The sequence below is a fragment of the Mytilus californianus genome, unplaced genomic scaffold, assembly GCF_021869535.1.
Source record: "Mytilus californianus isolate M0D057914Y unplaced genomic scaffold, xbMytCali1.0.p SCAF_1, whole genome shotgun sequence".
Lineage (NCBI taxonomy): Eukaryota > Metazoa > Mollusca > Bivalvia > Mytilida > Mytilidae > Mytilus > Mytilus californianus.
The window spans coordinates 15,070,040-15,082,048 of NW_026262581.1; positions in this window are offsets into that span (position 1 = coordinate 15,070,040).

Genomic DNA, 12,009 nt, shown 5'->3' on the forward strand with positions numbered 1-12,009 from the left:
CCATTAAAGTAAGTGTACCGTTTGTCTAGAAGCCAGTGGTTCCGTACTGACATGATTTAAAAGAACCATTCATATATATAATCTTTCTGTTTATAAATTACATAATGTATTTAAACCAAGTTGATAGTTGCGACTTCCACAGCCAAAAATGACATTGATCTTGTTTTGACCGTTTTGCTGACTTATTTTTTTGTCTTTCTATTTTCTAACGTCAACCAGTCACCCCACTTTTTTTCTATAACAGCTCATAGGAAATTACGACACGCCAAATTGTTCGAGTACCAAATATCATCCCAATTCTCCCTAATGCGACCCGACAGAGATCAGACAGGGACCAAAGAGTGAATAGACAAAGACGGTTCCAGTTCGGCACGAATCGGCCAGTAACGAATATGCTTTTTTAATGTCTCCATTTAATGCCCGTTTCACATGACAGACAACACAGTACAGTGTTATGATTTTGATCCGATACAGCAGAATCAGTCATAACATAGTCACGATTGTAATCCGATTAGACAAAATCGTCTGGATTTTCCGAATGTTATCGGTATTTTAAAGGGAATGTTAGTTGATTGTCGATGTTCCATGCTTACCTCCGTTTCCTAGACAAAGTAACTAACAACTATGCAATTGCATATACATTTCAAAAAAAAAAGTAGAATAACAAAAATACAGAACTTCAAGGAAAATTCAAAACGGAAAGTCCCTCAACAAATGGCAAAATCAAAAGCTCAAACACATCAAACGAATGGAAAACATTTGTCATATTCCTGACTTGTAACAGCCATTTCCTTATGTAGAAAATGGTGAATTCAACCTGGTTAGCTTAACCCCTAGCTTGTATGACAGTCGCATTGAATTCCATTATATTCAATGTGTGAGCAAAACAAACAGACATAATAGGTAAACATGTCAAAAATTGGGGTACAGCAGTCAACATTGTGTTATAATCTTAATCACTATAAAAACAAACAACTATGTCAACAAAGAAAAACAAAATGGCATGTAGACACTATATAGGCAAAGCACATAAGCAAAAATGAAACACAAGAATGCAAAAAATTACCATAGCACAATAACACAATGGCGGGATGTATATATCCCAACCAAAACGAAATGACAAGACCTTTTTTCTTTCTTATAGGTAAGTACTATATGGAGTACTATTAATGTATGGCAAGGTCAAATCATTATAGTTATTTAACCCGTGCTCCTTGCTGACTGAATCATTTGGCATGGAAAAAGCATTTAATGGTGGTAATATATTTTGCGGATTGTTTATTACAGATTCATCAGCCGGTGGTGGTGCTGATGTATCGTCGTTGGTTAGAACATTATGGTTTCATGTGAATCCATCAATATTCCCTTCATACTGACCGTCCTGCTGTTGCATATCTAAAGAGAGAGTAAAATTAAATTAAAGGTAACAACAATAGTCAAATTGATTCTTCTGTATAAGAAGCTTTTGCCCAAATATGGCATTGAACTTCAACTTTATCATAGATTATAAAAAGATCACAATTCGGTTCTTAAATGAATATATATTTCAAAAGCCTTAATGCCAAATAAAATTAAATCTCTTCATAAAAGTAATTAAGAGGCTACACTATCAGCACATTGTGGATATATTGCCAAAAAAGTGATTTTGAGCAATTCTACCTATTTATATGTAAAATTTGAAGTATTTTGACCAAATTAAGAATACATTAATATCGTAGACTCAGTTTTAACCATTCGTTAACCCTCTCCTCTATGACCAGCGCGGCACATTTAAATATTGAAAAAGTTTCTTTCTTCCAAAACGAACCTACACAATCTAAAACCAAGGACACCGAATAAATATGTCATCTTTATTTGCATGTACTCATCGTTTGTTAATAAAATAGTTGTGATAGGATAAATATAAATAAGGTACAGGTTGAAAAAGACTATGGAAGAAATAACGGAGCTTTAGAATTTAGCAATCGTTTATATGAATAACTTGCACATAAAATCCACCTTGAGGACGTAAATGTTTTAGAGTTTAATAACATTAAAGGTACTGATTTTAATGATTTCAGAAAACAGTTAAAATCTATATACAGTACTTTACTGGTGTTCGAAACTTCGATATTCATTTTGAATACACATAGAAAGGGGAAAACCTGAAGGAATTGCTGGAACTCCAAATGGACAAAGACCGGATTCGTCTACAGGTTTTACAAATATCCCCGGCTATGCATGCATCACATAGAATGCGAATCCAGATTAAATGAACATGTGATGGTTAGGAATAAAACACGATCAGTAAATATACAGATCGTATGACTGGTGTCTTTTAAAAGATCTACTACTGCAAAACATGTTTCTCGAGAGTTGAGACAAACTATCATCGTATAGGTCAACCTTTTCGTGATGTTGACCGTCAAACTTGAATAATGTCGATTTCATTCGTTTTTCCTCATAATGTTGCTGGAGAAGTTATTATTATTATATTTTTGCATCAAATTTGCTAATAATGATAGTGCAAATTTGCAGCTATCTTCAATAAAAACAATTAATTAAGACCCCGATATTAAAAATTGACAATGGCAGCGCAGCATAAGAAAACATATTTCTATTTCACACTTGGTGCATATTTTACAAAGTATTTCTTTAGGGATTTATAATTTAATTTCAGTTATTTTGAGTTATAACACTAGCAAAGTCACTTTTTATGAAAACATGAATACAACAGACCTCTTATGAATAAAGTGTTGATAAAATGAGATTATAAAAAAGAAAAATATCAGGCTATCTTCTATCAACATTCGAAAATCTCTGCAAAATGAATGCTTCTTAGAAAACTGTAAGTTTTAAGTTCTACTGTCACTATAAACGGCATTTTCACATATTAAGTTAAAAGCTCGTATGATTGAAACGTTCAACGTGAACATTTTAGTTTTATTGGGAACGTCGTGTAAGGCTCAGTGGTACCAATACTGTACGCAACGTCTTTTTCTCAGAAGTTCAAGGCCACACTGTCATCTATTTTCTCATCTAATATAAATTAATTACATATTCAAATATTTTCATTGCCTTTGTTTATATAGTCACGTACTACTATATAGTATAACGCTTTTATTATATATGTACCTGTTTTGTTTTCCGGTACAATAACTACAGCCATTAATCCAATAATGTCTTTCAAGACAACAAAGCTGGAGATGACAATCGTGGCATTATACAGATGAATGATGTTACATACAGTACTTCGCAAGCAGAACATGTTAATGCAGAACCCCACATAACAGCGGTTGAACTAGCTACACGCATACAAGACCAGTTGAACAGAACTAGCACATCATCAACATACACGGCTTTCTCTGCCTCATTTTTTTACTTATTATAATACCTCGAATTTGACATAGGCGGTCATCTCAGTACCAGAATCTATGACAAACGAGACAATTTCAATTTTGAAATTATCAATTTCCTCCACCTTAGTAGCAATATATCAACTTCACCTGCATATTAGATAAACATTTCCCAACTCATTCGGTATTCAAGAGCTTGCAGCTGCTACTCAGACTTTGTAAAACGTCACCAGTGTCTGAGCAGAAAGTTGATGAACCAGGGGTATGTCAAGGAACGTCTCGTCCTTTTTCATAGGAAGATACCAAAACCTTGTTGATAAATATTCCGTATCAACTTCACAAATAATACACAATGGACTTAAAGTATAAGTTCTAGGTACTGACATTGTTTATCATCTTAATAATGTGTAATAGTGTTCTTTTATTTATCTTTTAAATTATTACTTTTACTGTTTAGTCTATTTTTGGTAATATCCATTTGACCTGGCTCGGTACTTATACAACCCGTCATTGTGTTATGGTGCTATGGTAAATTTTTGTATTCTTGTCTTTCGTTTTTGCCGATATGCTTTGTTTATATGCCTTTTTGTTATTCTTTGTTGACATATTTGTTTATTTTTACAGTGATTAAGATTATAACACAATGTTGACTGCTGTAACCCTATTTTTGACATTTTTACCTATTTTTTCTGTTTTTTTTGTTCACACATCAATATTGACATTGTCAATATAATGGAATTTTATGCGACTGTCATACAAACGAGAGGTTAAGCCAGCTATAAAACCAGGTTAAACCACCATTTTCTACATAAGAAATGCCTGTACCAGTTCAGGAATATGACAGTTGTCATCCATTCGTTTGATGTGTTTGAGCTTCTGATTTTGCCATTTGATTAGGGACTTTCCGTTTTGAATTTTCCTTAGAGTTCGGTATTTTTGTTATTTTACTTTTTACCTATAAAAACGTAATGCCTTATCATATTAACGCAAATTAAAATCAACCGGCGCTGGACGGTTGCGCTTTTTGTTAAGACAAATGTGCTTTTTTAAATGGATATTTGCGCTTGTAATGGAATTTTGCGCTTTTTCATTTACATTTGCGCTTTTAAAAAAAGGACATTTGCGCTTTTTTACAGGACGTTTAAGCTTTATAAACATAACATTTCAGTTATCATGGTTAAAAGTTTAAAAATCATAAAATAACTAAAAACCAGCACTTTCATTTATGTGTATACAGCTTAAAATTGTCCTTTTCTTTCTTTAGTTGTTGGGTTAGTTTTCCATTGACCAGCACCCCTCATGATTCTTCTGTTTGGGAGAAAATTAATTTCAATAAGTCCAAGAGAAATTTAAAAATAACATAGTATTTAATAAATGAAAAGACAAAAGTATCTTTTATTTGAAAAAAAAAAACAAGTAACTCTTTTGCTTGTGAAATAAAATAATTTACTGTGTAACATATAACCATCGCTAACATTTGTTTTTATATCACTACTTTCCAGAGAAGATATAAATTCTGAGTATTCACAAATATATATAATTGCTTCTTTTTATTAGAGTTAAATGCTTATGCCATTTTGTAACTGACACCTAGAAAGTCGGAATTACTAGATGTTTCTCCTTATAACAGCCATGAACCTTTCTTCAAGTCAACATGAACAGCAGGTGGTTGAACAAATTTATGTCGGTCTCCACAAAATGAAAGAATCTCAAAGAAATATGATGGAAGAGTTCCTCTGACTTTCCAGAATATAAAATGCACATACGAAGAATATAGTTTGCATTTTTGCCATCCCATGACTTTGATAAATCTGGTTAAATTACAGATAAACTTATATAGGTAAAAAACGCATATGTCTGGTCAATTTGGTTCAGGTGTATCAAAGTTTAAAGCTCAAAAGTTCATATTATGTATGCGCAAGTGTCCTGTTGTGTTACAGGTAAATAAGCACAAATGTCCTGTTGTGTTACAGGTAAATAAGCACAAATGTTCTGTTGTGTTACAGGTAAATAAGCATAAATGTCCTGTTGTGTTACAGGTAAATAAGCACAAATGTCCTGCGCCGAAATAAACTTATATGTGTACCATTCATCGATTTAAAAACGGAAACTACATTCTTCATGTTTTCCTTTTTTTGTCTTGAAAGTCCGAGAAAATCTATCGTCTGTGTTTATCTAATCGTATTTCAATTTATGGAGATCAAAATTGATTTTTAAACCAACGGCTGTTTCTACATATTTGTTCATCCCTGGCTTTTTTAAATATCACGGGTAGTAACGTTGTCATATCGAGGAGCGTTTAGTACAGTGATTTTGTAATAGTTTGGTTAAGTTGGTCATGGATTGGTTAGGTTACTTCCCAGAATGATTGCCTCTGTTTTCGAATGAGCAAATAAAAAGCAAATTACATGTTTGAATCTATATTGTAAGTAAAACGATCTAATGTGAAATTGTTGTTTTTTTAGAAATAAACGCAGGATAACCAAAATATCGAAATTGATATGGTTTGGCTAAGCTATTGACACGGTTCAGTTAAGTGTCTAGTAATTCGTCATAGTTTTTAGATCCAAATTAATACACATTTTTCTCGGCTTTATATTGATAGTTTGTTTGAAGGCGCTTGTGAACTAAGTTACCCAATTTACCAATTGACTTAGAAGAAAAAAAGCCCTTTTAACAAAATTTGGTGGGCGTAATCGGCAAACCGTACATTTATACATTTTTATTTTTTGTGTGTTCCTAAGATATAATTTATATAGCCACTGCTCTTTTTAACTGGCATTCAATATAATAAATAACAAAAAGAGAAAGCGTTGCAGCTGTTTCACCTAGACTCTTTTCTCCATATTTCCATAATGGACTCTGCCGGAGATAAGGATAATTATCGTGAGATGCGTGTTATACGCCGATGATATAGTAACCGAACTGAAAAACTAAAGTTACCCAACTGAAAACTAACCAAACAAATATCGAGCGGACACCATACAGGTTGCAATTCTGTAAATATAGACAATGCAATTTCCCATAAGAATTCCCTTTGCGGCTAAAACTGTGCCACTTTTACTATGAAGTTTCGTTAAAAATTATATCCCAGAATGGAAAGTTGATATGCAATACTATTTTATTCAAAGGTCAAAATAAAGGGCTGTGCGGCATATTTTCAACATTTATATGCCATGAACTTCTAAGAGTTTAAACTTATACTAAAATTCTATACTACCCCTACCTCCACTTTTGGACCTCCTAAGAATTAAATTTTATGCGCTACCATGTTTTCCTATACTGGTAACATTCCCAAGTTATGTCTCTATGAGATGAAACATAGAGACAACGTTAACAAATTGACATATCTATGAATATTATATATCTCCCCAAAAGAGGCGTGGCTTATGAAACAGCTGTATTTACAAAGTGCAACCTACAGTCTTCAACCCTCCACGGAACAAAATGTTTTCATGGACAAGAGTTTATACTTATTCTTTTAATACACTATAAGTGAAATTAATACATGTTTGATATGAAAATTGTTTTTACAGTTGCAAATTTGAATATATGAAAGATCACAATTTCGAATTAGAAATAGGTCCATAATGTCCATTTGTACGAATAAATAGAAATTATTATGTTTGTCATACTGTATTAGTGTATTGTGTAGTATGACTTAACCCTTTTAAGCATTTTTTTCTTTTATGCAATAAAGTTCCAATAATATCAAAAAAAGCACTGTCGGTCTAGTATTTAGCATGAGAAAATGTACATTATTAAAGAAGAGGGACGAAAGATACCAGAGGGACAGTCAAACTCATAGATCGAAAACAAACTGACAACGCCATGGCCAAAAATAAAAAGACAAAAAGACAAATAATAGTACAGATGGATGAAGATAAATATTGGCAGCAAAATTCCATTCTAAAATTAAAAAAAAAAAAGAAACTTTTTGTCTTGTATTCATGATTTTTTTTATTAGTTGTTATTGGCTTGGAACTTCCAGTAAATGCGAGTACTCAAAGATCGGTTCTTTGTGTCTTTGGTGTTTATGTGACTTGATTATTTTGCTTTGTATGGTTCTGATGAGTCAAATCCTTTTCAAATGATTTTTATAGTTAGTTGTGCTGTTACTACTGCCCAGGTTATGGCAAGGGGAGGGTTTGGAGCCCGCAAACATTTAAACCACGCCATATTCTGTATGTGCCTGTCTTAAGTCCAGAGTCTGTAATGCTGTGGCTTTCGTTTGTTACAGTATATCATATTTGTTTTTTTTTTCCTTATTGTTTTGAACATAAATCAGGTTGGTTTTCTCATTTGAATTGCTTTACTTTTAATTTTGTCGGAGCCTTTAATTGCTTTGCTAAGAGGTATGGGTTTTGTTAATTGTTGAAATCCGTACGGCGACCTAACATTTACGTCATTTGGTCTCGGTTGAATAGTTCAACTTGTCTCGTGCTTTCTTAGGTCCTTTTGTATTCCGAATAAAACTGCTTCGAAAGAAAATTGGCTATTGAAATGCATTAATATATTACCCTTGTGATCTCTTTATACATGCGTGTTCTATAAATATGATAACTATAATGATAATATCTTAAATTTACTGTAGACGACTTATTTCTCGAGCGATGTTTTTTCACGAGTAGGAGATCATTGTTAATATGTGACCAGTCTTAACTCAGATCTACTCGTATGGGCACAAAACAAAATTATAAGGAAATGGCGACAATCTATTGCCTCAAAATAGGATAGAATGGGTTAAACGCGAACATTTTTTTAATGTACTAACATAGTATCATTGTTTGTCTTTAACAACACTTAACACTGTCATGTTCAACTTAATCAAACCATGACAAAATCACTGTACTTAACGTTCATCGATATGACGATGTTACAACCCGTGAAAATTTGGGTTTGAGCATACCTGATGAAGGTAAATCAGGAAAGCGCTACGAACACACAAATTCATGAATAGTTTTTTTTGTTTTGCTTATACTTATTGTTGAATTTGAAGGAAGAGTCATGGTTGTTATATGGAATTATTTTTTTATTCGATGATGTGTTGCCGCATTCATCTGACACAATCTTCCAGCACGGGTAAATGAGGAAGGAAATTATAAAGCACAAAACTGGAATGTTATGTCGAATTCAAATATGTCGTAAGTTGAGGCTAAACATAAAAACTACATCAAGTATTACATTATACTTGATTTTCCTTCAAGCATTTTCTTGATTAACATTACATTACAAAATCCTTTCAAACTGTATATCAATGCTTTGGGGGAGAAAAAGTGAAATGTTTCCTTTTTCTGTATATAAAATGAAGAGATGTGGTCTGATTGCGAATAAGAAAAACTTTCCACCACAGTCCAAATGACGTGAATGTAAACAGTTTTAGGTCACTGTATTGCCCTCAATAATGAGCAAAACCAATACCATAACGTCAGCTACATGTATAAAAGATCCCAACATGATAAAAATGTAAAACAATTTAAAACACATAGCAATATCTTCTAGAGCCATATTAGTACTGATCTAGGCTGTTAATTCTTAAGATTTTAACTGAAATGAAATGAAATACACAACTCAACTAGAACATTATTTTGCTATGAAATATACTTTCATACATTTCTTAAACATGATTATAAATTTAGATAGCATATATTTTAAAGCACGTATAACTAGCTTTTCACTTTTACCTCATTTCGCCAATTTATTTTTCAAGTTGGTATGATAAAATTATCTTAAAAATAAGCAAACGTATATTTACACTTTGCTTCCATAGCTTGAATCTATTTCAAGCTTTTTGTTTAAAAATAATTAGACTTTGAGGTGCAAAAAAATCAATCAGTAATTGTAAGTAAGAAAGTCAAATAAATAATGTTAAATGCATATTTCTTCAAACGGGTTTATAATATGTTATGTTAAGTGAAAGATGTAATATTTATCTTGTTATTTTATATGAAAAGAGCTATCTCTAGTTTTGTACTTAAAGTGACTATACAGCACTGTAATATGACAAGGTCGGAATATAAAATAGTTCAATATGTTACCAAGAATCATTGTTATTCAAACACAGCGTGTTGACCGATCTATTGAGAAAGATTTTAAGGTATGTGTTTTTATACATAAACATATCATTCCAAAATTAAAATCGATAGATTTTTTTAATAATTTTCAAAAATGTAGTTTATATCATAGCTTTTTCAAATATATAATAAAAAACGTATGGGTCACGAGACTTTTGTCAAGCTACAGGTTCTGCAAAATTGTTAAATTTGGTATAGGTTGATCATGTAAAACACAATTTTGTGTGATAAAAAGAAATCGAAACCATAAAATGTTAAGATAAAATATGAGAAGAAAGCTCTTATAATGGGCTTAAGAGAAAATCTTAAGAAAATTTTTGGTCACCGGACTTGTTTTCTGCTACAAAAAAAGGGAAATTCATAACACATTCCAGTATAAAAGATATAAATTATCTGAATTATCTCTCCTTATATGACAAAGATGAAAAAAATTTAATAAAACAAAAAATATCGCAAAAATATGATAAAACACATAATTTTCTTTATTAGGATGAAATGTCTAACAAATAAATTACATTCTTCTATGAAAATTTGAACATTCCAATAAAGATTTAGACCAATTGTTGTCCGTTATTTTACAATCCAAGATGGCTGAAGACACCCGAGCAACCTTAAAAACTTTGAACTAGCTTTCTGGAACGGCGATCATTATTCAACACAGTATAAATTTAAAATTATTCATTTTGTCCATTTTGTCTTTTATATCGTTATCTAACATTAAATTGTTTTTTGTTTTACTGTACTTTCTTTATTATATGCTTTTTATATAGGTTTAATCAACAATTGATATATTTAAAAGAGGTGGAGGCTTTAAAACTTTAAAAAATAGTTTAATCCTGCCACATTTTAATGTATCTATCCGATGCCATGAACTTCGTTTTTTTGTTGTCGTATGTAAAATCTTACTGTTATTCATTTTATGGAGTATAGGTGCGTATGACAGATCTTGTTATTTTCTATTTAAATAATCAAAACTTATATAGAATTGGGATGGTTTAGAGAGTGACATATGTAATCTTGTCTATTGTGAAGGAATGTATATTGTCTTCTAGAGTCTTTTGGTTATTTTTGTCTTTAGGATGCTACTTCAACTACCCATCTCCATCAATGAATAAAACAACTGACGATTCGGGGCTTGTAAGACCGAACATTATTATTGAAGTCCTATTCATTTTTCCTTTTGTTGATACTTGTCTCGTTGGCATTTCTACTAAAATTTCTTATAATTTTAAAATAAAGATTTATTTCAACAATTGGAAGCTAGTTGAATTCAATTATAGTCACGGAGTCGGTTGATACCTATCAAATAACAAGGAATTTAAACGCGTTATATTGATTATTGAATGAGCTCTTTAATGTAAGTAACTTATAACCGATAAAATGTTAATTTACATTTCAAAATAATGTTCTAATTGAAATTCTATAGAACGATTTCCTAATTTTCAATTTATGCAAAACTTTTCAGACAATTACATAGACATGCAACCTGTGTGAAGCTGAAAAAATAACGATGCTCAAAAAGTATTTTTGAATAGAGAATTCTGAAGAACCATAACACTAGTTCATCCGCATGTGATAAAGGCACACTACACGTTATAGGTTGCACTTTTGTTGTTGTTGTCCATTCGTTTGATTTGTTTGTGCTTTTGATTTTGCCATTTGATTAGGAACTTTCCGTTTTGAATTTTCCTCGGAGTTCAGTATTTTTGTGATTTGACTTTTTGCAAAATAGACAATGCAACTTTTACATTGAAACTCCATTCACGCTAAACTGGGCCACTCTTACAACGGAGTTTCATAAAAAATCATATCCTGTATTTGAAAATCATGTCTTTTTTTGGCTAATGTCAAAACATAGGGTTGTGTGGCATTTTCAACACTCATATGCCTCAAATATCTTAGAGAATTTAAGCTTATACAAATATTCTGTACCACACTCCCTTTAATGTCAGTCTTTCTTATAATTATTTCTGATGGCTGTCTAACTGTTTTTATTAAGTTGTGTTTATGAAGATTATATATGGAAACAGTAAGTTAAGAACAAAATATCTATGAATATGAAATAATCCCTAAAAGAGGCGTGGTTTGTGAATCAGCACAACCTTACAGGGGCAATTTTGAATTACAAAAATAGAGTTATCTTTCTTATACTAGAATATAAACTGATGTGGCACTATTCTTGTAATAAAGTTAGTTAAGAACCCTTATCCGGAAAAGGGTTCCCGTGATGGTAATACATCCCGGACTATATTTTAAATGATCTTTTGATGATAAAATGCATCTGGAATTTGGATGCATAATTTTAAAAAAGGGAATTGTTTTTCATATGAAGCATAAATTATCCACGTAATGGTAAGTCGTCTCGTATTGATTTTCAATTTACTAAAGGTCAAATAAAGATGCAGTGTCCAGGTCAATACAGGACACAGGCAAAAGAAAAGTGTTTTTGTTTCAGAATAAGATTACTACGTATGATTCTTCACTTTTTAAATTACTGACTGTGCATTAACAAACGAAACCATTGGAATATGCAAATATAACGCATAGACAGACGGGAGCTCCCGTGAGTGTTTAACTTAGAAATTTAGAACTCGAGACGA